Consider the following 22,984-nt stretch of genomic DNA (forward strand, 5'->3'; position numbering starts at 1 on the left):
GTGCCTATCGAGTCTGTACAAAATACTGAGCAGCATAATTACCGCCAAAGTTTCTGCTCACTGCGAACAGCATCACATCATCGCAGAAGAGCAGAAAGGATGCAGGAAAAATACGCATGGCTGCAAAGACCAGGCCATCATCGACGCAGCCATAGTCGGCCAGGCGGTATATAACCAGCGGAACTTAAGCATGGCATATATCGATTACAGGAAGGCTTATGACTCCATACCTCACTCGTTTCTCGTCCGGGTATCTGAGCTCTACAAAATTGATCCCGTCGTCGTTAGATTTCTGCAGCATGCGATGAGGCAGTGGAGCACGTCTCTGCACCTTAGTGATGGGGAAAATGTGTTGCAGTCTAGAACGCTGTAGATAAAGAGGGGGATATTCCAAGGCGACTCTTTCATTCCGCTTTGGTTTTGTCTGGCACTGAACCCCCTCAGTAGGACGCTCAATGGAAACGGTCATGGTTATAAGATAAGGTATGGGGAAGGCGCCCACGAGAGAGTGACCCATACCTTCTACATGGACGATCTCAAGGTCTACGCTGATTCACGTCAGCGTCTAGGTGTAGCTATCCGGATTGTCGAAGAGCAGGGACAGCAGGGAAGCAGGGAAGCAGGAAGCAGGGACATCTGCATGGAGTTCGGCCTCGACAAGTGCCGCTGTGTCCATCTGCTGAAAGAGCAGCTAACTGGATCCGGAGGTTACGAGGTCTATGACGGCAAGTTTATACAAGACATTGTTCGTGGTGAATCTTACAAATACCTTGGATTCCGACAGCTCACCGGGATTCGCCACTCCGACGTCAAGACGGAGTTGCGAGACAAGTTCTTGAGTCGAGTGAACTGTGTCCTGAGGACTTTCCTCAACGCGGGGAACAAGGTACGCGCGATCAACACATTCGCGGTTCCACTGCTGACCTTCAGTTTTAGTGTAGTCAAATGGAACAAAACTGACCTAGAAGACCTTGAGAGGAGAATGAGGAAAGCATTCAAAGAGGCTGGAATGCACCATCCTCAATCGGCACTGGAGAGAGTTTCACTACCACGCAAAGAAGGGGATTTGGAATAGTCGACATATCTGCACTGTGTGTTGCCCAGGTACGACAGCTGCTCGAGCACTTCGCAGAACGCGCCAACCAAAACGCGCTATACCGAGCTGTCTGCGCCGCTGACAGAGGATACAGTGTTCTGCACTCGGCGCAAGCGGAGTACCAACTCAACTGCAATCTGCAGACAGTGAAGGAGAAGATTGCAGCTTGGAAGCAGAAGGCAGTGCATGGTGCCCACCCCCATCAACTGGACCGGCCACATGTCGACAAGGCCGCATCACATCTGTGGCTAACGCGTGGTGAACTCTCTTCAGTAGTAGAAGCCAACATGATAGCCATCCAGGACAGGATAATGCCGACGAGAAACGTTGATGACATTTGCCGGATGTGCCATCAACCAGGTGAAAACATAGAGCACATTATGGAAGACTCTCCCGTTTTGGCCAACGCAGCCTACACCGAGCGCCACAACAACGTGGCCCGTATTGTTTATCGACAATTGGCGCTCCAATGTGCTTTACTGGAAGACAACGTACCAAACTACCGGTACCTGCCTGCACCTGTCCTGGAAAATGACCGTTTCAAGCTGTACTGGGATCGCGCTGTTCTGACCGACCTCTCGACAACCGCCCAAATATAATGGTTTACGACAAGAGCGACCGCAAAGTCACCATCATCGATGTCGCTATTCCACCGAACCTGAATCTGGAGGAGACCCACGGTCGCAAAATTTGCAAGTACCGACTATTGGCCGTGGAGCTCAAGGAACTGTGGGGGCTAAGGGAGGTCCCAAGAATTGTTCCAGTCGTTCTCTCTGGAACTGGAATTGTCCCGAAGACACTTCTGGAAGGGCTGAAGGTGTTGAATATGGGGAACGAATTGGCCGGCATCCAAAAGTCGGTCATCCTTAGCACCTGCGCGATTGTCCGACAATTCCTCGGTCAGGACTGAAAAGCACGAGTCTGCAGATACGTGCATTCCGCAGAGCCTAGTCCCCCTTTGGCACTCAGAAGCCCGGGGCAAGTGAAAATTCTGGCTAGGTTCGCCTAGTTAAGAAGTGAAATAAGTCTGCCAAAAAATAAAATAAAAAATAAAAAAAATAAATAAGTTAAATTGCATGTATTTTACTGTTGCAGTATCGGCACCAGAAACACTATTCACAATTTCAGCGGCATGGCTTGCATTTTTGCATTTTTAAAATAAAAATTGTAAAATGTACCGAATGTTCTCTTTGTTGACCTCCTTTGTTAACACCCAATAACTCACAACTGACGTATTCTTCAACGTATTCACGCTTCAAGATAAACGCGTTTGACCATACTTTTACTGCGATTGAATTAATGAAGAATTTTATTTTGATTTATTCAGATTATTTGAAATTAAAATACTTAACATTTAACATTTAACCTGAAATTGTAATAATAAAAATGTTTGAATTTTCGGTTTTCCAGGCCAGGGTTCCACTTAAACCAGTTTTGGTTAGAAACATTTCCATCCCTACACCGAATTTTCGGTGATGCTGTTATGCATAGAATATGCAGCATTTCCACGCCAAATCAGACGACTGCTGTCCTTCTTCGATTTATTTGAAATAGATGTTTCCAGATGTTTGATTAAAATATGATGTTCGGCAAAGTTGTTGTAAAATAATTGAACTATTAAGGAAAAAAAACTTTAAAATACACTGTTAAAAAATTTTATCGAAAAACAGAATTGAACCCATTGACGGCCAGAAAAATCGAATAGTTGCTGCTTTGATAATTTTTTAAGTCTTTGGAAGGGTTAATATTTTGAAGTAATATTTTTGTTCGAAATGATAGCTTATTTTATTAGCTGGCACTTACCACCAAATAAATTTATGTTATTTCAACTTTTTTGAGCAAGAAATTGATTTAAAGCAAATATATACGGAAGGTGTTCTCAATTTCAATAACAAAACCCGATAAAATACAAAAATATGTGAAAGTTTCTACAGTATTACTTTGACAAAAGAACACTTATTGTGTTGTAGAACAAAAATCATTCAATTGAATCTCATACAGGATAAAATAAGTGAAAACATAGTGTTCGAAAAATAGAACATTGGCAATAACGAACTTTTTTTCTGTTGAATCATTAGATTCAGAAACACATCTGACCTTCACAGCGCGTTCAAAATTGTTTTTAAACGGTTTTATTTAGCTTGCCCTGTAATCTGTTTGTATGTTTGTAAGTTTGTAACATGTTTGTCTGTAGTGCTTTACCACATTAATAAAAAATGATCTGAAATTTGGAACACACCTTTATCTCTGTAGTCATTATAGAACTGTGTATTTCATGATCTTGAAAATCCAAGATGGCGGCTGCTACAAAATGGCGGATTACATATTTTCTCAAAACCTTATCAATATGGGTTTTTCCAAAACCCCATCAATATGGGTATCAAATGAAAGGGCTTGATTAGTAGAACACAGTTATTTATGAAAAATGCAAATCCAAGATGACTGCCACTACCAAATGGCGGACTATATATTATATCAAAACCTCGTTAATATGGGTATCAAGTGAAAGGGCTTGACTAGTAGAATACTAATATTTATAAAAAATGCAAATCCAAGATGGCTGCCACTACCAAATGGCGGACTACATATTATATCAAAACCTCGTTAATATGGGTATCAAGTGAAAGGGCTTGACTAGTAGAATACTATTATTCATAAAAAATGTAAATCCAAGTAGGCTGCCCCTACCAAATGGCGGACTATATATTATATCAAAGCCCCATTAATATGGGTATCAAATGAAAGAGCTTCACTAGTAGAACACAGTTATTTATGAAAAATGCAAACCCAAGATGGCTGCCACTACAAAATGGCGGACTACATATTATATCAAAACTTCATTAATATGGGTATCAAATGAAAGGGCTTGAATAGTAGATCACAATAGATCATGAAAAGTCCAAATCCCAGATGGCCGCAATCACAAAATAGCAAATTACTTCACTAAACGGTTTTATTTAGCTTGAACTGTTTGTATGTCTGTAGAGTTGTCCCACATTAATATAAATTTGCTTATTTTTTACTTATTTTATTTTTCAACTAGCAATAATCGCACCTCGGATAAACCTCATTGGTTACGATATCGCCACTGCGCAAAACTATTCAAGATTGTTTACTTCGGAAGATTTTTGACGTAGGACTACGTCTTTCATTTCTATACCGGGGTGTAAAACCAAAGTTTCGAGAACGAAAGCGTTACGCTGGAGACCGAGATTTTGAGCGTTAATAGCTCTTAAACAACTGAACGAAATGGTATGATAAACACTTCATTTGAAAGATAAAATGTCTACGCGTCATATACTTGTTACTTTTTCATCCAAAAACTTGTTTCAATAGTCTTAAAATTGCTTTCAAAACAGGCTATTGAAATCAAAAATCGGTATATAAGCGAGCGGCGCTCGTAAACCCATTCAGTTATGATTGAACAGCGATTGGAGCATGTTGTCGCTGTTGTTGTGAAGCTAATTTCGTTTATCATGAATGCGCTGATGAACGGTGTCACCAAGAGCCTGTTTGTGCACCTAAGGCCAAAAGAGAATCCATCAGGAGGAGAGTGATGCCACGGTTCCGCTTGAAACATCGGAGCAGCCGCCACACACACACACACACATACACGCGCGGAATTCTCGTTGCTATCATCGTTGCTGAAAAATAATCTGCCAGTTCCCCTGGCAATTGAAAAATACATTCATGCGAAATAGTTTATTTTAATGTTTTCTATCCATATAACACTGCAACCAAATACATTTGGTTTTGTTATTTTTCAATCAATCGCAATTAACAGGAAAGCTTCTGAATATTTTTTTCCCCATCAGTGGAAATTTTCGTATCCAATATTGGATGCATAACATGAAAAACGGAAAATGTTTCACATCGCGAAAATCAAGTCATTTTCGAGCGATTATTTGCTTTCTACTCATATAATGCTGCGAACAAATACATTTCGTTTTGGATTTTTTCAATCAAGTGCGATCAACGTAAGACCACGTCTTTCGGCAATTTATTAGAGGTGCAATGAATCTTTAGGAATTCCCGCTCTACGCGCACTGGCAAACAATGTTTACTCAACAATTTCTCAAACTAGAAATGGGTGTTGTGAGAGAGGATTAGCGAACGCGAAAACGACAAACGGGAGAAAGATACGTTTGGAGGTTGAAGGAAATTGGCAGAAAACTTCTTCATTCTATCATTCAAATAATGTGATTCATACCACATCGTTTTGCCAGAAAGAGATTATTAATGCTCAAAGGAGGAATCGAGTCCTCCGAGGAAATTACCCAGCGCAAATTAGAGTCGACTCTCGATTGCGGCATTCGTACACAAATAATTTTATAATGCAGTTTCACCAAAGTGATTTCTTCGGATATATTCACTACATCATGTCATGTATTTCATATTCTTCATAAGGAAATCCATATCCATGGCACCTATCGGTAACGAATTATTATCGAAACCACGATTTTCGCTAAATGCTCCTTTCAGTTCGGCCTGTAAAAAACTTTTCTGTACTCTAATCCATCAAATTTGGAGCCCTGAAAAGGGCCGTTGATTATATGCTAAGCTAATATAGCACGCTCTCCTCGGATACGATGGGCCAGCTGGATGTCCTTGGGCATGATGTGACGCGTTTTGCATGGATAGCACACAAATTGGTATCTTCGAATAAGCCTCCTGCAGCGTCATAACCGCGGAACATTGGAAGCGCAAGTCGGTTTTGAAGTCCTGAGCAATTCCACGAACCAAATGCTGCAAAGGTAGCTTGCGGATCAGCAATTCGGTCGATATCTGATAGCGACGAATTTCATGCGAAGTTCACGGTCGATAGCGATGTGGCTTCTCCACCTATCCTGCTACTGGTGCGCTTATCCGAGCTGACTTCGTGTGCCTTACCACCGAATGACTAACGAGCTGTCTGCGAAAGACTAACGAGCTCGAGTCCTCACGGTGCGAGAGTAGAGTAAGAAATGAACGAAAGGAAGGAAGGAAGGTATTGAATTAGAGAGACTTTAAACTCTGAGAGTTCATTCGTCTCTATGAACGAAAGCAAAGGAAGCGTCATTTTATAAACCATAAAAGTATAGAATCTAAATCCCACCCTTATTATATTCGTGAGTATACAGTAAGCTTATACAATAAAGAGGGTGGGGTTTACATTCGATTCTTTTATGTTTTATAAAATGACACTTCCCTTGCTTTCGTTCATTTCTTACTCTACTCTCGCACCGTGAGGACTCGTTTCATCGGGACTAAGCAGACAGCTCGTTAGTCTTTCGGTGGTAAGGCACCACGAAAGCAGCTCGGATAAACGCATCAGCCGCAGGAAGCGTGAAGAAGCCACATCGCTATCGACCGGGAACTTCGCATGAAATTCGTCGCTATCAGATATCGACCGAATTGCTGATCCGCAAGCTACCTTTGCAGCATTTGGTTCGTGGAATTGCTCAGGACTTCAAAACCGACTTGCGCTTCCAAAGTTCCGCGGTTATGACGCTGCAGGAGGCTTATTAGAAGATACCAATTTGTGTGCTATCCATGCAAAACGCGTCACATCATGCCCAAGAACATCCAGCTGGCCCATCGTATCCGAGGAGAGCGTGCTATATTAGCTTAGCATATAATCAACAGCCCTTTTCAGGGCTCCAAATTTGATGGATTAGAGTTCAGAAAAGTTTTTTACAGGCCGAACTGAAAGGAGCATTTAGCGAAAATCGTGGTGTCGATGATAATTCGATACCGATAGGTGCCATGGATATGGATTTTATAATGAAAAACATGAAATATATGACATGATGTAGTGAATATATCCCCATATCGAAGAAATCACTTTGATGAAACTGTTTACCGTTTGTCGTTTTTAATTGTTGGGAAAGGGCATTATTTCTGCTGACTAAATTCCAAGAAAAAATCCATTCCTTCTTTAAGCGTGATTCATTCTGCCTCGGATCAACGGAACAGTATGATAATCATTTCATACAAAAGATAAAATGTCCAAGAGTTATATGATTGCTATTTATTGAGTCGAAAAATTGTTTCAATAGTTTAATGATAGCTTCGAAAACAGGTTATTGAAATCATTCGTATCCGTATGTAGCGCGCCCACTTGGAAACCCATTAATCTTATTGGAATGTGAGATGGGGAAGCTCATACTTACGCCTATGCATTATGCTGTACACTACAAACTTTTTTTCTCCGTACTGATTAAGAAGCCGACCGAACTATCGGTCGACAAGTCAGTCTGCAGTAGGCGGGGGCTCTTAATTTCGTTTTTGCAGGCCGAACCGAAAAAATTTCAGTCGAGTTAACTCTTTTTTACAGTAATGCTTTTGAATCCGTACACTTTGCATTACATTCAATATCATACCACAGCCATAACATTTTTTCATGTTGAATTTATGCGATTAATAGTTGCTAATATAGTTACTGATAGTTTCTTGATAGTTACTTATCAATCGCATTAATTCAACATGCAGAAAATGTTGTGGCTGCGGTATGGTATTAAATGTAACGCAAAGTGTCCGGATTCAAATACATTACTGTATACTTACTTCGATGTTATTCGTTTCTCTCTCAGGGTAAGCAACGAATATAATAAGGGTGGGGTTTAGATTCTATACTTTTATGGTTTATAAAATGACGCTTCCTTTGCTTTCGTTCATTTCTTACTCTACTCTCGCACCGTGACGACTCGTTTGTTTGGGACCAAGCAGATAGATAGTTAGTCTTTCAGTGGTAAGGCACACGAAAGCAGCTCGGATAAGCGCACCAGCCGCAGGATAGGTGAAGAAGCCACATCGCTATCGACCGGGAATTTTGCGTGAAGTTCATCGCTATCGGAAGTCGACCGAATTGCTGATCCGCAAGCTACCTTTGCAGCTTTTGGATCGTGGAATTGCTCAGGACTTCAAAACCGACTTGCGCTTCCAAAGTTCCGCGGTTATGACGCTGCAGGAGGCTTATTAGAAGATACCAATTTGTGTGCTATCCATGCAAAACGCGTCACATCATGCCCAAGGACATCCAGCTGGCCCATCGTATCCGAGGAGAGCGTGCTATATTAGCTTAGCATATAATCAACAGCCCTTTTCAGGGCTCCAAATTTGATGGATTAGAGTTCAGAAAAGTTTTTTACAGGCCGAACTGAAAGGAGCATTTAGCGAAAATCGTGGTGTCGATGATAATTCGATACCGATAGGTGCCATGGATATGGATTTTATAATGAAAAACATGAAATATATGACATGATGTAGTGAATATATCCCCATATCGAAGAAATCACTTTGATGAAACTGTTTACCGTTTGTCGTTTTTAATTGTTGGGAAAGGGCATTATTTCTGCTGACTAAATTCCAAGAAAAAATCCATTCCTTCTTTAAGCGTGATTCATTCTGCTTCGGATCAACGGAACAGTATGATAATCATTTCATACAAAAGATAAAATGTCCAAGAGTTATATGATTGCTATTTATTGAGTCGAAAAATTGTTTCAATAGCTTAATGATAGCTTCGAAAACAGGTTATTGAAATCATTCGTATCCGTATGTAGCGCGCCCACTTGGAAACCCATTAATCTTATTGGAATGTGAGATGGGGAAGCTCATACTTACGTCTATGCATTATGCTGTACACTACAAACTTTTTTTCTCCGTACTGATTAAGAAGCCGACCGAACTATCGGTCGACAAGTCAGTCTGCAGTAGGCGGGGGCTCTTAATTTCGTTTTTGCAGGCCGAACCGAAAAAATTTCAGTCGAGTTAACTCTTTTTTACAGTAATGCTTTTGAATCCGTACACTTTGTATTACATTCAATATCATACCACAGCCATAACATTTTTTCCATGTTGAATTTATGCGATTAATAGTTGCTAATATAGTTACTGATAGTTTCTTGATAGTTACTTATCAATCGCATTAATTCAACATGCAGAAAATGTTGTGGCTGCGGTATGGTATTAAATGTAACGCAAAGTGTCCGGATTCAAATACATTACTGTATACTTACTTCGATGTTATTCGTTTCTCTCTCAGGGTAAGCAACGAATATAATAAGGGTGGGGTTTAGATTCTATACTTTTATGGTTTATAAAATGACGCTTCCTTTGCTTTCGTTCATTTCTTACTCTACTCTCGCACCGTGACGACTCGTTTGTTTGGGACCAAGCAGATAGATAGTTAGTCTTTCAGTGGTAAGGCACACGAAAGCAGCTCGGATAAGCGCACCAGCCGCAGGATAGGTGAAGAAGCCACATCGCTATCGACCGGGAATTTTGCGTGAAGTTCATCGCTATCGGAAGTTGACCGAATTGCTGATCCGCAAGCTACCTTTGCAGCTTTTGGATCGTGGAATTGCTCAGGACTTCAAAACCGACTTGCGCTTCCAAAGTTTCGCGGTTATGACGCTGCAGGAGGCTTATTCGAAGATACAAATTTGTGTGCTATCCATGCAAAACGCGTCACATCATGCCCAAGGACATTCAGCTGGCCCATCGAATCCAAGGAGAGGGTGCTATATTAGCTTAGCATATAATCATCGGCCCTTTTCAGGGCTCCAAATTTGATGGATTAGAGTTTAGAAAAGTTTTTTGCAGGCCAAACTGAAACGAGAATTTTCGTTTGGATGCCATACAGCATCGAGAAAATTCCGGAAAGATCTAATCGTTGCTGAAAAATAATCTGCCAGTTCCCTGGGAATTGAAGAATACATCCATGCGAAAGAGTTTATTTTAATGTTTTCTAATTATATGGCGAACACAGCGACCAAATACATTTGATTTCGTAATTTTTCAATCAAGTGTAATTAGCTGGAAAGCTTCTGAAGGTATTCTTTCCCATCAGTAGGATATTTTCGTATCCAATATTGGATGCATAACATGGAAAACGGAAAATGTTTCGTATCGCGAAAATTATATAATTTTCAATCGATTATTGCTCAGTCGCCGAAATTTTCATACTCAGAGAGTTCATTCTCCTCTAGTTTGCCTTCCAAATTGCCATCGTAAACCACACCTTCTCTCGATTCAATCACACACGAAAAGCATACTGAAATGATATTCTGGTGGTGAAACCGATTCATTTTTCGTGAGGCGTCGTGCACAAATTACGTAACGCGATAAGGGGGGAGGGGGTAGATGTTGCGTTACTTTCTGTTTATTAGAGATAGGAAATTGCGTTACGAAGGGGGCGGGGGAGAGGTGGTTCAAAATTCGGATTTTTAGCGTTACGTAATTTGTGCACGACGCCTGAGGACATCGACAAGACAACATCGTTACTGAACGAGCTGAACGGCGAGGGATCGAGGGATTCATTACCTGGCCTGACCTGACCTGAAATGCAATCAGTTTGTTTTAACTGTGAGGGAGCGCAGTAAAGCCGATGCTGATACTCTCGTGACCAAGAGAGTATCAGCATCGAAATACGGTTCCTCGGGAAGACATAGAAGCAGCCGCCACACACACACACATACACGCGCGCCACTCTTTTCGTTTGCTGGTTATCGAGAGGAAACCTGGAAAAAAATGATCGTTGCTGAAAAATAATCTGCCAGTTCCCCTTGGAATTGAAAATTACATTCAAGCGAGTTTATTTTAATGTTTTCTATCCATATAATACTGCGACCACATACATTTGGTTTTGTGATTTGTCAATCAAGTGCAGTTAGCAGGAAAGCTTCTGAAGATTATTCTTCAGAACAAGGTTTTGTGTATCCAATATTGGATGCATAAAACCTTGAGTCTCCAACGTAACACTCTCGTTTTTGAAGTCACCCAAATATTTATTTATTCATTCATTCAGGATGGATTTAGATTCAACTTCAAACAAATGATTTCTAAATCAACGATAGTCCTACGTCACCCTTGCGGTTATACCATAGATATAACCCACTTCCTGTTTTTTGAAGAAGAAAACCTAGTTGGCGATGATATTTCACTAAATGACAACTTTCCAGCCCCCAATGTCATTGTTTTATAGCAGCGCATTTGCACTCTACGGGTTTTGGAAAATGTACGATTTTCCGGGATAATCGGAAGAAAATAAAAGCTTGTCAGTAATAATTTGAATATATAAAAATATGGTTACATCTCACTATAAGTGGATGAATTCTGGTTTTTCTTAGAGACTTTCATTTCTTGTTTTAGTAAAGTAATTATTTGTTCGCAGTGTTTGTACTTGCAAAAAAAATGTAGGTTTGGCCAATGTTCGATTGATTAGGTTGATGATTTTTCGAACAAACTTATCCCAAAAAATGGAAGATTGAAAAAAAAAGCTTGAGCAGTCTCTAACGCCACTAATCAAAATGAAAAAATACAGCTTGACCGCTACGGGGTTATATAAATATTTACATATCTTATATCTCCAATCATCCTCATTTAGACATTTTTATGTACAGGAAAACCTTTTATTGTGCGATCTTTTTTGTGCGATTCTCTGTTCTTGTGCGGTATATGAAAAGAAGCATGTTTGACGAAGTTTTCGTTCATTTCGTTTTTTTTTTCGATGTTTTATATGCATTTCAGGGCGAAAAGAGCATATTTGCGTCTAAATAATCCACTCCTCAAACAATTCCCATCCTTTTTTCAAATGCTCTAAGTTGCGCATGACATGATTTCTAATTGCAACAAATTTCGACATGCAACTAAAAGCACAACACAGCCTCCTGCAACCGAAAAGGCAAACTGTCCAGAGCAGAGCAGGGAAAGAAAAGGAAATCGAACGGTGAACGGCGTGGAATTGAATTATTTTCCTGGGGAATCTTTTTTTATGCGGTCCCTATCTATCGTACAAAAAAAGTTTTTTTCAAATTGTGTACGGAACACGTTTTTTTAAAGCCACTGGTGAAGTTTTGTACGATTTTTTTTCTGTGCGGCCCCTATACCAGGCACAAAAAAAGGTTTGCCTGTAGTTTAATTATAAAACTCTTTTAATTTAACAAAGTTTGACGCAGAGTGGTGCCGTATCAAATTTACCATAATGGAATTACCGTTACCATTTAAGAAGATTGTGTTTTCAAAGAAAAATTGTTTCCAAATGTTTTAAACGTCGAGTTCTACTGTCATCTCGAATTTTTTTTGTCAAAAATCGACAATCTGCGGCTTAATTTTTTTTTTGAATACCAGAGAAAACATATGGTCAAGGGCCAAGGAAAATGTTCATCTTGAATTTTTATATGGAACAACGTGTGAAATGTCGATTTACACGATAAAATACCCAATGCAAAATATTAGCTCAATCGGACTTCATTTACTAGTGTCGCAGATGTTAAAATGTGAGTTGTATGAAAACCGAAAAATTACCCAAGGGGGGAGGTACAGGAAATCAGGGTTTTCATTTTTTTTTATGCTAGATGTCTTAAATTTAGCATCAATTTTTATTTAAACCTCGATTTCCTGTACTCTCTCCTTGAGGTTGTGAACATTTTTTATGGGGTAACTATTTGAAATTTTAAGATCGATTTTTCCCACACATTCATTGGCGCCCTAATATACAGTGATTCTCAGATGTTCGTGAAAAGTAGTAGAAAAGTAGTATAACCCATATATATTTTTATTTTTTCATAAGCGTGCCCATCTTCCTTTTATGGCGGTTCGAAAAATAAATTTTTCCTCTTTTTCCCAAAAATCAAGTTTATCAAAAAATTTTAACTTTAGAATTACAAGCCCGATTCAAATGATCGACATATCAAATTAAAGCCAATTAGCTAGTCCTCTTTGAAAAAGTTTTTTTTATAGTTTACATAGTCAAAGGTAGAGGGCGCCAGGTAGAGAGCACCAGTGGTTATGTGAATAGCGTGGTCGTGTAAAACAGCCTTGCATTCCAGCCTCCAACGAATTGCGAAAAAAATCGATTTTTTTTTCGTAATATTTTCGATTGTATTTGTTTTTGTTAAAGAAAAGGAAATAGGGGTTTTCAAAAAAAAAATTGAAATTTAGTGTCATCTCGAATATTTTTTTTTTTGTCAAAAATTGACACTTTGAGACTATTTTTATCGGAGTACGAGACGAAACGTATGGTTTTAAGTGCCAATGAAAATAATTACAGGGAAACTTCAATATAACCTACCCTCGTTATAACGTACCCTCGATATAACGTCACTCGATATAACGTACATTTTACCTCGATATAACGCACACCTTTTCAAAGTGTAAAGGAAAATTTTTTTCAATATTTTTTTTCTGATAGAACAATGAATTATCTGTATTGTGATGCTGAAACAAGTTTAGTACATTCAATCAATCTCGAAATACAGCTGGTTTTGTGATTCCAGATTCTAAATGAATCATGCTTTAATCAACAGTACGAAGGGAAACATCATGAGAAAGGTTGGCTTCGTCTTCTGATTGAAGTATTTCATTAACTTGACTAAAACAGCAACACAATAATGTATTATAGACTACGTTTGTGAGTACTTTATTATGCTTCGATATAACGTACAATTCGATACAACGTACAATTTTGAAAGTGAAATGTACGTTATATCGAATTTTACCTGTATCTCGATTTTCCATTCGGAATTTGCTACGAAATGTTGATTTGCACGATAATACACCCTTTGCAATATATTAGCTCATTCGAACTTCATTTATTAGTGTCACAGACGTAAAAAATTAAGTTTTTTTTAAAAAAACGAAAGATCACCGAAAATAGGGGTTTTAAAAAAAATTGTTAGTGCCAAATGTCTTAAAATTGCATTATTCGTCGAGATTTACTGTTATCTCGAAAAAAATTGTCAAAAAAATTGTTTCTGGCCCTTGGTCGTTTTTCCGTCTGAAAAGTCGATTTTAGACAAAAAAAAATTTTTTTAGATGACTGTAAATCTCGATGTGCCATGCAATTTTAAGACATTTAGCATCAAAAACAAAATTTAAAAACCCCGATTTTCGGTGATTTTTCGGTTTTCAAAAAACTTAAATTTTAACGTCTGCAACACTAATAAATGAAATTCGAATGAGCTAATATTTTGCATAGGGTATATTATCGTGCAAATCACTATTTCGCAAGAAGTTTCGAATGAAAAATCGAGATAATTATTTTTATTGGCACCTAAAACCATACGTTTCGTGTCGTACTCCGTAAAAAAAGTCCCAGAGTTTCGATTTTTGATAAAAAAATTGTTTTCGAGATGACATTGGATCTCGACGTTTCATGCAATTTGAAGACATTTGGCATCAATTTTTTTTTTCGAAAACCCCTATTTCCTTTATTCCCCCGATTTTCAATAAAACTCAAACTTTGACCGCTTTGCGCCACTCTCCCTTAAGTCCGATTGAGCTGATATTTGGCATAGGGTGTTTTTTGAGGTTGTGAAAATTTGTATAGGGTATGTTTTCGAAATTTTGAGGTCGATTTTTTCCCATACATTCATTGGCACCCTATACATGTTACAGTCACATAAAACGCCCTCTATCTTTAACCATGTAAACAATCAAAAACAAATACAATCGATGATATTACGAAAACAAAATCATTTTTTTTCGCAATTCGCAATCACAGTAATTTGTGTGCTCCCGTGGCCGAGTGGTTAGCGTCCCAAACTATCATGCCGGGAGTTCGGGTTCGATTCCCATTCTGGTCGAGAGATTTTTCGTCAAAAAAAATTCTTCCGGCTTGCATTGTGGTCACGCGTATTCTAGAGCTTGCCACTCCAGAGTACATTTAAGGCGTGTTGTTCGGCATAGAAATCTCAACCAAGTACTACTTATAAAAATGACGCAAGTAGTGCTACGTTTAGAAGACAAAAGTTCCACTGGAACGTTAGTGCCATCCAAGAAGAAGAAGAATCACAGTAATTTAAAAAAAATGTCATTTTTATAAACCACTATACCGATTTGGCATGGAATGGGTTTTTTTTTTATCTGTATTATAGTGACTTTCAACTCATTTGGCTGGTTCGTCACTTTTACTTCAATTTTTGGAAGAATGTCGGGAGTGAGAATTGAATGGAATGGGTGTATATTCGAATGGTCACGAAAATGGTCATCTCAAATTTCAAAAATCGGTAATTGGCACCATTAATAACACAACAATGGTAGGCCCACATCAACAGTGAACATTCGAACAATATGCCGAAAAAGGCGACATGTGTATCGATAGGATAGGAATACTTTCACGCCTAAATGGATACTGTGCAATAGATAAAACAAATGTGTATCGACTGAAGAAATAATCTTACACCGAAAATGGCTACTGTGTAATATTTTTTTTTGGGGAGGCATAATTTTTTGTGCGAATTGCCTAAAAGATGAGAAAAATTGGCTACTGACTATAATAAAATATTTTAAACCATTCAAACGTGTATTTGTTATAAGAACAATTCCGGTTTCATATGCAAATACCTGGAAAGTTTTTTCGTTTGTATGTATCAGTTTCCTATTTTGTATGTATCAGTTTCCTATTCTTACAATAACAACCTAAATCTTTCACAATCAAGGAAGGATATTTCAGTATAAAAAACAGGTAACAAATGGTAAAGTTTTTCGTCAAACATAAAGACCAAACATTCACAATAACAATTTTTAAGTATTCCTTGGTTTTGTAGAACAGTTTATTTTTGTTTACTTGCCAAACCCTGAATTCCGGAACTCTTCAAACCGATTGACGACAAACTTTCCGCAAATATCCTTCACGCAGTTCCCAGTGCCGAAACGCTGAGCGTGATTCGCGCGTTTAAGCCAAGCTCCCAAAAGAGAGCAAGAGAGCGCAATGCGATTGACGACCAACACACAAGGCTAAGCGAGGAAAGGAGAATTCAACGGCTTGGCAAAAGCTCAGATACGTTTCAGTCGCCACGGTGTGCAGAATAACGCCGCAAACCGTTCCAACAGGAGGTATATCTGTATTTAACCCCTACTCAGGCTTCTATTTACTACTTATCTGCTCTGTGAATTCCGCGAATCCCGCAATTGATCTCTGTCGGTTATTTGGAAACATAAACGGATAATGTTTTGCAACAACAGTGAATCTTTTTTTTTATTGAAACTAAAACAGTGAAATAGTCAGGCGCTCCGCAAAGGTGATCAGAAGAATTTGGGTGGCTGTGAGAAAAACGTGTGGTCTTGATCGTATGCATTGAGGTGGTTCTTCGATTGGTTGTATATTTCTGAAAGTGCTTGTTCAAACAGTGAAACCAAAATGAATTATGAGTGATAAAAGCATCCGGAGATAACTCAGCGAATAAAACTTTCATCGAATGAAAAGATGAAAGTCTGGTGTTGAACAGTGTGCTTCATGATTTATGAGTGCAAAACGAAAAACGCAAAAGAAAATACTGCGCTTTGCAAACCAAAATCAGTGCCGGAAATTTGGAAAGTACAATCAAAATATACGTAGCAAGAGAGAAGTGAGATTTGAAAACAAAAAAACAACAATATTATCACCATTTTGAACATTCCAAGAACGGATTTCTTGGGCCAAGGATTCATCCACGCATCCAACGCACCTGTCTTAAAACGGTTCACTCGGAAGACAAACAGCATGAGACAGAAAATCGATAATGAATCATTTCTATGTTGAACCAACCATTTGAAACAAGTGAGTAGTACCGCAATAAATGGACGATTAAACTTTCTTCGATACTATTTCTTTAGTTCCCTATGCCAGTATGGTTGAAATGATGGTGTATTGATACGGCGCGAAGGCGAATGTGTGTTGAAAATCCGGACCGAGCAGTTCGCGATGTGTAGTGAGGTTGCGCAACATGCGTTTGAAAGTGGAAAGCTCTCTCTCTATCCCATTGTTAAATATGTATTTTAGTTTAATTTCTATCGGAAACGTCTGTCGAACATCATAAATGCTTCCACTACCTGTAGGCTGTCGAATTTATCACAACAGTTGATGTGTTGTGATGTGCTGCATTGTGTAAGAGTGATGTCAGGTTTAATTTCACGCGCCAAGGGATTCCGTTGTTGAATTGGGAAATCCTTGGGTGCATCACAGTTTGGAACACTTATTGTTGCAGCATTTTTGACTAGAATTAAGTTTTATTCGTAAATTTGCTTACAACTGAACATCTGATTGATATATATTTAAATTTATTATCCAATTCGTTTGAGCCCCTTCCCATTTCCACATAAGTTTACAATTGCTTTCCTCCAAATAAGTAACGTTTTGTTATGTTTGCAATTCCAAATTATCGAATTACACCGATATTTACGTTTGCGAAAACGTGTACAAAACGCAACAGGGCAACAAATCGGGCAACGACTTTCCCTGGCAATTGTTTTTAGGCATTTTTTTCCCTGTAATTTCGAAGGCCAACAACGTTTGGTAAGGGTTGCAAATCGAGTCGAATCAAAGCAATGAAGTGAACAATGCATGTATTTTGCACCAACAACAAACAATCTCGGAAAGTATTACAAGGTCTGCTACAGACTGTTTCGTGTAAGTTCACTCGCTTCGGGCGATGATTTTTATTAAGTGAAAAATTAAACAACAACCTATGTTCATAATCTGTTCGAGAGTATGGCCCGCGTGCGATGCAATTGAATAGCCTATTGCTAGCATGTAATAGTTTAGTACCTGTCAGAGGCTTTGTCGGAGATAGTGAGTGTTTAATAATAATTGGTACTTACATTTAAAGGGTACAAGAACAATACTTTGCAGTTGAACTCACATATTATCATGATATGATTATTTACTCTATAAGCCTCAATAGAAAAGCAAACAAAAGACTTTCGGTTTTAGGCTTTCCGAAATACAAAACAAAACATAACTGTATTGCGATTTATTTTGCTATTAATATTCCAATATATTGGACTAAATATTGTTCAAACAAGTTTTTTTAGGGTATTTTCTAAAAAAAATATTTTTTTAATAAAAAAATATAATATCCGGAATCTCCCAGGAGGTGGGGAACTTCGATATAACGAACCCTCGTTATAACGTACACATTTTCATTGGACGAATTTCATGCCAACTCGTCTTAGGAGTTGGCAGCACCATCTAAGATTGTAGTGAAACGTTGTGGATGTAAAAAAAATGTTCATTTGAGCAACTTTGCACTCTTGAAATCTCCAAAAAGAATTAGACTACTTTTTGCAAAGAGCCAAAATTTGTTTTCCCTAGTTTTTTACAAAAAAATTTAACACAAAAATTATAGTTTTTACCTACAAAGTTTAAGTCAAAGAAAGAAATGTATGAAATTGTTCAAATTGTTTAGAAATACCAATCTTTATCAAATATTACACTGAAAATAAAACATTTTAAAAATTGAAATACACTTTTTAAGAAAGTATTTTTATTAAATAACAACAGTTCCCTCGTTCCAATGTATGGGAGACTGTTATAGGGCAACCAAAATTTTAACAAGCATGCGATCATTTAATCCACTTACCCTCAATAGACAATATGAAGGGAAACATCATGAGAAAGGTTTGCTTCACCTTCTAGTTGGATTCTTTCATCATTATTTGCCAGCTCTACCCAAACAGCATTACAATGAAGTGATATGAGCTATGTTTCTGAGTTCTTTATTATGCTTCGATACAACGTAAAATTTTGACAATTTAGCAAGCGAACTCGTTTTCGAGCTATTTCAAATTAAGAACAGAACATTTTTTTGAGCTATTCAAAATTTAGCGTTAATTTATTTTTCCAAAAATAATTTCACAAAGATTTTTTATTTGATTGTACCTCCAAACAATCAAGTGTTTCCGAGCTATGTTTTATAAAATCAAAATTTATGCTAAAATTTATACGCCCTTCTAAAAAATAATCTTGAGTCAAACAATCCTTCCACTCGGGGAAAATTATCAGCCTGCCAAGCCAAATGCATATGCATGTGTCATTCAAATCAAAAATAGTCGAATAAAACTGAAATATTTCCTGGTCGTTTGACTGGAAATGCTCTGTTGTCTTCAAAATTGGAATTATGAATTTCTTTCGATTTGGAAACTATAAAAATATTAGACATTCATCATATATTCTAACAAGTTGAAACGTAGTGTATAACGTTTCTGCTTGTTTACTTTAATTTCCTTAGAACGAGATTGCAATCCTCATAGTCATCGATTTATGACACGAGGATTGAAGATTGTGTATTTGCAAGATAATCTTTGAGGAAAAGCTTCATGAAAAATGTTCACTGCAAGATTTGAGGAATATATTATAATAATAGTTACAAGGATTTGGCGGAATCAGTGACCCCTCGAGTCGACAGAAATGCACCACGATATGGGAGGCAGACTAGGGGGTGCTGCTGATTAAAGGTCAGTAGAATGCGAATAGTTAACATCTCATGTCCACTATTTCGCGAAAGCGAAGATAACCTTATTAAAATAGCATAAGTTAAATTGTAAGATACTACATTCGATCATATATATCGGAAAATTGTAATTTTAAATCTTCCCGCTGAACATTTTTCCTTTTATCTGAAGTTAGTGGTCTTAATGTAAATTTTTAAAGTGATTCATCATTTAGTTTGTTTACAACGCCATAAGGAACAACTTAACTTTTCTTTTTTTTCTTGGCAATTTTTGATATGGATATTTCTATTGGTCAGAGATATTACATGAAATTTTATGTTGCAAACAAAATTGTGACGAAATGTTGAAAATGTTGCAGAATACATTTGGTGACTCAATTATGTCGAAAACACGGTTGTATGAATGGTAAATGGTCATCCATTAGCGACTTGACAGTTTTGTGAGTTCGTGTGAACGAATTCTTAAAACACTTTAATTATCTGTCAATATCAAAACGTTAGTCAACATTTTCATCATAGTAATTTTTTTTCATTTTCATCATAGTACACGACGAACGTTCAATGCTTAATCAAAATTACTACCGAAATTCGGAGTCGGTGATTGCAACTTCAAGTGAATCCATCCGAAATGACCCAAATCAATCGATTGCACGGCGTTCTCAAGAATTGGGCATCTCCCAAACCTCGTTGTGGCGTATTTTGCGAAAATATTGTTTTCGTACTTTGCGAAAAGATCTTCTTCGTCACAAAATCATCTTCAGCGATGATGCTCATTTCTAGCTAAATGACTTTGTCAACAAGCAAAATATGCGTTACTGGTCAGATGCAAACCCACATGTGTTTCAGAAACACCGTTGCATCCACAGAAAATTATTGTTTGATGTGGTTTTCATGTCGGAGGAGTGATTGGGCCGTATTTTTTCGTCGATGAGAGCGACCGTCATGTTGCCGTCAATGGAGAGCGCTATCGCGATATGTTGGAAGACTATTTTTGGCAATTGGCAATTTGGGAATTGGAAGAGCCTAACATCAATGATATGTGGTTTCAACAAGACCATGCCACTTTCCACACAGCGCACGTTACAATGGATTTACTGGAAAGTAAGTTTGAGTAAGAGCTCATAGATAACATCCAATGCGAAATTTGCAACATTCCGGTCGAAATTTGTAGCCTAGTAGTGGAAAATACATAATATGGAAGCTACCCGAAATCATAATTTTCGTAATTGTATGACCAATTTAAATTACAACTAATTCTTCAAAGCTTCTTCAAGTTTGAGATATAAAAGTTTTTAATAATAAATTCAATTTATGAGTAAGATTTTTTAACAGTGCTATCATAATATTATTTTTCCTAATAGTTCATTAAGTTTCAACAACTTTGTCAGACATCATATTTTAATCAAACATCTGGATTACGAATTACGATTTTTTGAGAGAAAGATCAATTACATTGAGGATGCCCTTTCGAAAAATGTACCCTAATTTAAATTTTTCTTTATCATATATCCAGATAATGAAAATTCTGATTTTAGGGAGTTTTTATCAAAATGCCTAGTTAAAAAAAAATCAGTAAGGATCGGGTTAGTGTCCGGCTGATTTGGCGTGGAATTGCTCTGTATTTAAAAAAAATGAAAACTCCTTCGCTTCCCTTACATATTTGAAAAGAATGTCAAAATGAACGGATTGCATTGCAAAGATAACACTTTTAAACCAGAAAAAAAATTGTTTAGTTTTAAAAATCTAAATCCAAAAACTCAATGAAATCATCGATTTCAAAAATATAAAAAGAGCAAAAAATAGAGCAGTGCTGAGTCTCAAAACTTAATTTAGAATTCCTAAATTGCGAAACCGCGCAATGCGTTAAACTTCTGAGAAAAATCAATCATCAAAAACACGTACATTGAAATGAAAATTATGTATTAATGGATCTAGAAATAAAAAAAACCGAAATTTCAAAATGCCAAAAATTTGAATTTTCGTTAATTTTTTTTATGATTTGTACAGTAGACGCACTTTGAGTATTATCGTTTCAGAGCCTATTGAAAATGGCGTGAAAAAATAAAAAACTACGTTTTCACCATAGTGTACCCTACACAACATTTTCAATAGTTCTAGTGATAAAGTTTGGGGGCAAAGTTTAATTTTTTTTTGGAACGTTAATTTTTTATTGAACATTTTTTTACAATATTTTATGATACACCATAGTAAGACGTACTTTCAGTTTTTTTAAATTTTTATCTCGAGCCTATCGAGAACGGCATGCAGTAAATTAAAAAGTACATCGTTTATCATAGATCCTATGGTGAAACACATATAGGTTCGAAAAATAACCAAAATTTCTTATTTTGTACCCTATACACTGTTTTACATAGAGCTGGTGATATAGTTTGTGGGCTCTTTTTGCTTCCTTACTCAGCCAGCCAGAACCTTTATTTAGCTTTTTTTCATTTAAAACACAATGGTGGAAAAGTGGAAAATTTTAACGAATAAAAAAAAAATTTGCGAGTGGATGCAAGAGAAAATTCCGTATTTTTCATTTTTTATATTTCAGCTTTAGTTCCCTTGAATGTTATACGTAAAACGAAATTGTGTGCATTGATTCGTTATACCGTTTGGGTGATAATGTTTGCTTAGCCTGGTAAACTGATAGAGAATAATATGGATATCGCTACTAGACTGTCGATTTACATATTAGATATAGACATATTAGATATAGAACATACTAGATATATAATATATTACATATTAGATATGGATAATTTTTTTTATTCACTATTTTCATCTTAAAGGTGTTCATTTCACCTGAAAATCCATTATAGTATTTGTCGCTTTACAAACTCGTGAACTCAAACCAACAAACTTCTATAGTTACCAGGTATGCTATAAAGATCATCGCGTTAGTATTAGTAAATAGCGTGCATAAAAACGTGCAGTTCGGGAGAAATTCAAAACAAAATTTTAGTTCACTTTGTCTCCGAGTTCAATTTTGAGAAAAAATCATACAGAAAAACGAGTTTATATCAACAAAATTCAAAATTTTTTCAGAGTTTCTGAACACAACACTGAACATTATTTTATATGTGTGAGTATTTTTCGTGTATGATTCAAATAAATCTAGCTTACCTGTAGTATATGTAAACCACGTTGAACTCAAACATCGATACATTGATACGTGATAGGGGAAATGTGGTTAAAATGAACAGGGTTGGTAAAATGAACCAGTGCTCAAACTTCGATAATTTAACTATAAACCAATTGATACTTCTTCATTATCCTATTCTTAGAACATTTGAAGCTATTTAAGACACCCTGTTATGCATGAAACTTCAAATGTAAAACATAATAAATAAAAAAAATATATACCACCTCAACCAAAAGCAAACCTCAATATGTGAAGCGTTACGTGTTTCTCACTACGTTTTCGTACGTATGAGAAAATTCTAATTACTACTCTAGGTGAATAAGCTCAGCTTGATTCATACATGTACCTACTATTTCAAAAATGGTTTAATCAAATTTAGATAAAGAACAACGCATAAATCTATCTGATATGTGTAATTGTTCATTTTACCACCACCATGTGATAATTTTAACCGCACGAGAGAGAAAAATGTTCGATTCTACAACTTTTTTTTTTCTTTTAATAAAAAATGTGCTATTTTTATTTCTTACAATAAAAACCGTTTGATAC

The 22,984-nt window shown here is 37.1% G+C and overlaps 2 protein-coding genes and 1 pseudogene across 5 annotated transcripts in view; 1 reads left to right on the forward strand and 2 right to left on the reverse strand.

Moving 5' to 3' along the window:
* LOC129780364 (flotillin-2) overlaps nt 1–22,984 on the reverse strand; it is a 384,914-nt gene that overhangs the window by 187,303 nt on the left and 174,627 nt on the right. The window lies entirely within an intron of this gene.
* On the reverse strand, nt 4,074–4,196 carry LOC129780688 (U4 spliceosomal RNA; annotated as a pseudogene).
* LOC129780358 (glucose dehydrogenase [FAD, quinone]) overlaps nt 15,877–22,984 on the forward strand; it is a 34,857-nt gene continuing 27,749 nt past the window's right edge. For all 4 annotated transcript variants that reach the window (XM_055788538.1, XM_055788539.1, XM_055788537.1 and 1 more), the window contains exon 1: nt 15,877–16,619. The gene's annotated coding sequence lies outside the window, so the exon portion shown is untranslated. The remainder of the gene's footprint in view (nt 16,620–22,984) is intronic.

Source organism: Toxorhynchites rutilus, chromosome 3 (assembly GCF_029784135.1).
Source record: "Toxorhynchites rutilus septentrionalis strain SRP chromosome 3, ASM2978413v1, whole genome shotgun sequence".
NCBI lineage: Eukaryota > Metazoa > Arthropoda > Insecta > Diptera > Culicidae > Toxorhynchites > Toxorhynchites rutilus.